A 5,159-nucleotide genomic window follows, 5' to 3' on the forward strand; every position below is an offset into this window, starting at 1 on the left:
ACCCTATGTTCAAGCTCATTAACCATTCTGTACCAGGTCTGCTTTAATATCCCATTGAAAGTCCCATGTTCTGTACCGAGCTCTACAAGAAAAAGGTACAGATGCGGGCTGGGTTCATGAGTAATTGTTGTAAGTCCAGAGATCATTGTCCTAATTTTGCACAATACTATCCCGATGAGATAAAAACAAAACTCCCGCTTCATTATATGTAAGTAAAATGTAATTTATACCCAGGGATAGCTGTCCGCTGAGATTTCCATTATTTGGTGATAGAGATCACACTTATTACTTTTCTTCAAAGACTTTTTTTTTTAAAGGGGGGGGAGGGGAGAAGAGTGCATTTGTACTAAATTGTCCAGCACTGGTGTGATAACTGTCAAAAGTTTGACATCAAAGGAACTAATATTATTCAGTTACCAGAGGAGCTGTCTGTCCAAATAAGAATATCTTAATTACTGAATCACAAAGGTAGAAAAGAGAGGCTACTGAAAAGAAGGGGAGAGGCATTCAATTTCGTTCTTTTGATGAATCATCTATATTAGGCCAGTGTGCAATCCTTAATCATGTTTAGCACTATATACATTCTCTTTCTTTCCCCCACCGCTTCTCTGAACTTTATAACTATATGTAAACACGTTGTCAGCTTGAAAATAATCTTCTCTGGGTTCTTAATAGAAGAAATTTCAATCTTCCTCAGTCCTAGATTACAGAAGTCTAGTTCTCTCTATCAGTGGAGGGACTGGGGCTTTCTTGGACAATAATGTGGCAATTGTTGATGGTTTCTGACCCATAAAATGTGAGGGTGACTATTCTGGCTTTGGTATGTAATTATGCAAAACACTTTCTATAAAGACTTGCCATCTGATCTAATGACAGTCCCTGCGGTCTATTTCAAAAGGGGGAGGATGTATATACATTTAGACAGAGAAAGAAAAGTAACATTTGTGTTAATACAAGTTTTTTTTTTTTATGGAAAAAATGGATAAATATAAACATATATAAACACCAACCTAAGGATTTTCTATTCAGACTGACCCAGTAAAGAGGTGATTTTTGTAAGTCGCTTATATTACATAAGAAGTCATAAGTACAAATAGCAAGATATAAATCAATTCAATACAAGATCAATAAGCATATCTGCCAGAGAAAGGGATTTATAAAACCTTACCCCTAAACCCAGCAGGAAATCACCAATTTACAGCAGCTGACAGCAACTGAGGTTGGTCATTTTAATGTAAGCACAATTCTATATGCAGGAAGGAAGAACATGGACTATATTGTCTTATTCTATCATCATCATGTATGAAAATGTAAATGACAGCTGAGAACAACAACAGAGTTTCTGTACTTTCCATTCACGGCTTCCAAAAATAAATTTAAAATAAGAACACAACTCTTAGCATAGAAGGACCGGCTGGTATAATTTCCTTCAAACTTTGTAGTTGGGTTAAACATTGTCCTTACAAGGTGAGCCCGGCAGTGTATGGGAAAATAAAAGAATCACAGAGTTATGGGTGCCAGAAGAGCTAGCTTGGTCGGTAATGCTACCATTTTGATGGGATTCCTCTTTGACAGGTGACATCACAGTTTGTTAAGGCAAGTTTAGAAGACGCTTTCTCGTCAACAAGTACATTTTCAATGTGACGTTCCATATGCTTTTCACACTAAATAGAATAGAACTAAATAGAACAACGAACTGAAATAAAACATTGTATTCGTTAAAGAAATTCTCTCTATCTGTCTGTTTAACTCGTCTATCTATTCAGGTATCTTGCAACAGAACACTGAACACAAGCTAAAAGATTAAGTAATGCCACAATGACATCCACCTACAAAAGAACAACTGTTTTAAGATAATTAAAATCAAAGTCCCTGGATGTGGCAATTATTACTTTAAAATGCCACCGAATGAACATACTAGGGTTGTTTTTTGTTTTTTTTTTCATATCGTACTGGAGATTTCCGATTTCACTGCACATAATAAACACTCAGGTTGTTATGTGAAGGTGCAAATCTGAAAGATATTCCAGCAAATGAAGTGCTGGCAGAAAGAAGAAGAAAGAGATCGGCGACTGTCAGGGGTCACACAGACTGAGATTGCTTCTGGAGATCTTTTGAAAATTTCACACGATTGAAGGCTTAGGGGCTTTACTGCGTTCGCATTTCAAACTCAGATCAGTGTGATCACAATCAGAAATAGAGGTCTGGGAAATGTGATGCAAAAATAGCCATAGCCTTCATTGAGATATATATATATATATATATATATATATATAATAATTATTTTAAAGATAGGCACCCTGACATGACTGTGATCCCTGAGATGACAGAGTTGCCGGGAAGGAAAGATAAAACTGCACCTCCTCTTGTAGCTTCTTTTCAATCAAAAGGCATTTAAGCAAAGTAAAAATAAATAAATAAATGACTGGATAATCGCTGTATCGTACCTAATTACTTACACCTAGATCTTCTGAAGGCAATCCCACTATAGTTCAGACGGGATTTCTTTTTAAACACTCATTTCTGCTCTGTGCCATTTTCAAGAGAATGCTCTTGAAAATTCCATTCGCTGTGCATAGAAACCTCAGTAGATGATAAGCACCCAACATTTGTATTTCTCCAAAACGTTGTTTTTATGGCACTGTAATGTATGTGACAAGATTACTACGCTATAAACGGGACATTATACACTTATTTAACATCTATATAAAGTTTTAAGTTTGAAAAAAATGTGTTGCACTGTGCGTAAAACATGCTGGAGACAAAATAGACTAAGAGGTGTTGGGGAGGAAGGGGGGAGTCATTTTGGGAGCTGGTAAACAAGAGGGAGGGAAGTAAAAACAGAAAGATAGATGGCTAGGTAGATGGGTGGACAGTAAAACTCCTTTGGAGTACTCAGACTCCTATAAACTTTTAAAATCAGATTTAATGAGTTCATATTGATTCGACGAACATAAGTATTAAAAGTGAAATGATTTATAATTATTATGCTTTTTTTTTATTTTTTTCATTGTCAGCTCCCACAAATGAGCAAATCAATTTTAGAAATAGTAATTTACAAGATTTTTTTTTTTTTAATTTGCATGAAACCAAATGTTTATGAGGGTCGATCAAATCAAACTTACCTTAATTGCACAGTAAATTCTGTTGAATGCCAAAGTTATGAAAATAACGCAAAATATAACAACATTTTATCTGATTGCCTTCTGATAGCTATATCATTTCATTAATACAGTAATGTTAGCATTCGCTTTTTCATCTGCGAAGTAGTGGGAAAAGATACAGTGTGTCTGAAAATGTTTTAGCCTCCTCAGTTTAAATAAAACAGGTCAATTGCTTTAATAAAGATGAAGAAAAAAAGGAGACGAAATTATTTATAATTTACATTTTCTGTTAGATAACAGGAACATAGAAATGTTAGACCAGTACGGGAGGCAAACATCTCATAACTAACTGTAAATATATATATATATTCTTTCAAGTTTAAGAAGAAAAAGGTTCCCATACACACACACACACACACACACACACACACATATTACACGTGCATATCGGTATATTGTGGTACAAATTATTTACAGCTTTTTTTTGTAGGGCTTTTGTGAGATATTTTAGAAATACTCTATTCAAATAAAAAGTTATTATGTAATTGGAAGGCCCTGTTAAACAGTATTTGGGAAATGAGGTGTTATTTGAAATAGTGCGCTTCTGCACCTCTTTGGCAGATTCCATGCTTAGAGATGTCAGTTGTCTGACATCGATGTTTTAATAATTTCCGTTGAACCGATCCTGATGGTGCTGTCACGTTGAAAAAGCACAAAAGAAAGCGAGATAAAAACGAATTAAAATAAGAGAGAGAGAGAGAGAGAGATGAAACACAAATTTTACATTGAATGGAGAATAAAGAATTGACTGCAATTGATGCTAGGGTGTACGTGCAAAGAAGTTACTTTGGCACCAATAATGGAAATCTCAGATGTTTTTTCCTTTGAACTTTTATTTATTTTCCACTGCACAAATAATCGCTGATTTCGAATAACAGCGCACTTGAATATGCTCGTGAAAATCTACTTTATTTTCATAGTAAACCTCATCTTCCCTATGAATAAAATACAAACAAATAGAATGTGCAAATCACACATAGACGTAATTTAACGAATTCTGAGGGATGGATTTGTAAAACAGAAAGAACATATGCCATGGAAAATTAATTTGCTTTCAAGAACGAACCAACTATGCATTTTTTTTTAGCATCTTCCTTAATCTTCAAACACTGAAATGTTTAAATCCAAAATTGTGCTGCAGGGGACATTTGTCTGTGTCTAGAATGTAAGCATTTTAGCAGTTGATGATATATTTAAATACTGCTAATAAAAGTTATTGAACGTAGAATGCAAGTATGCGGTTTATCTCCGTTTCATACTTTTATTCCACCATAAAAAAAAAAAGACCAAGCTCTAGTTAGCAGGGAAAATACTTTTAAAAACACGACGAACGTGTGTCCCTTTCACCTAAATTCAGAACGAGCATTTCGGACCGCAAAAGAAGTGAAGAACGAGCTGCGGGGGGGAAAAAAAGTTGTCCAGCTGAACTCTGCAGCAAGACTGGGAAAAAAAAATCATTCATTTATCAGCTCAGTGAAATATCAACTCAAAATTCATTGCTCAGCTGCTTGTACTGAATATGATCCGAGAAGAGGCCGTGTCAGTTACGTGAACTATTGATTACAAGAAAAATCTTCTCTTGCATTTTCCTTTTTTTTTTTTTTTTTTTTTACCGCTTAACAACAAGAAACATTTTTCCCTCCTCTCACGTTGCTATTCGGAGAAGGCGTTTTTTTATTTGAGACTTGAATACATTCTTACTTTTTGATTCCGTTTGCTAACATTAATTATATCGCAGTGGCTCGCGCATCCTTAATAGTGTCGGCAGCGCAGCCCAATTCTCAACGATTGCTCACACACACACATTATGAGGGCAATGTGGATTGAAAATGCATTTGCTGGCGCGCAACGTGAGACAGGAAGAGTTTGCCATCCCATCCGTACGCAGATGATCCCCCCCCGGGATGCTGTAATATGGAGGCAGAGTGAGTTCCCCCCCTCTCGCGCTTAAGTCCCGGAATTCCCTCCACCCCCCAGTCGTGGCACTCCCTGCCC

Source organism: Rhinatrema bivittatum, chromosome 13, assembly GCF_901001135.1.
Source record: "Rhinatrema bivittatum chromosome 13, aRhiBiv1.1, whole genome shotgun sequence".
Classification (NCBI taxonomy): domain Eukaryota; kingdom Metazoa; phylum Chordata; class Amphibia; order Gymnophiona; family Rhinatrematidae; genus Rhinatrema; species Rhinatrema bivittatum.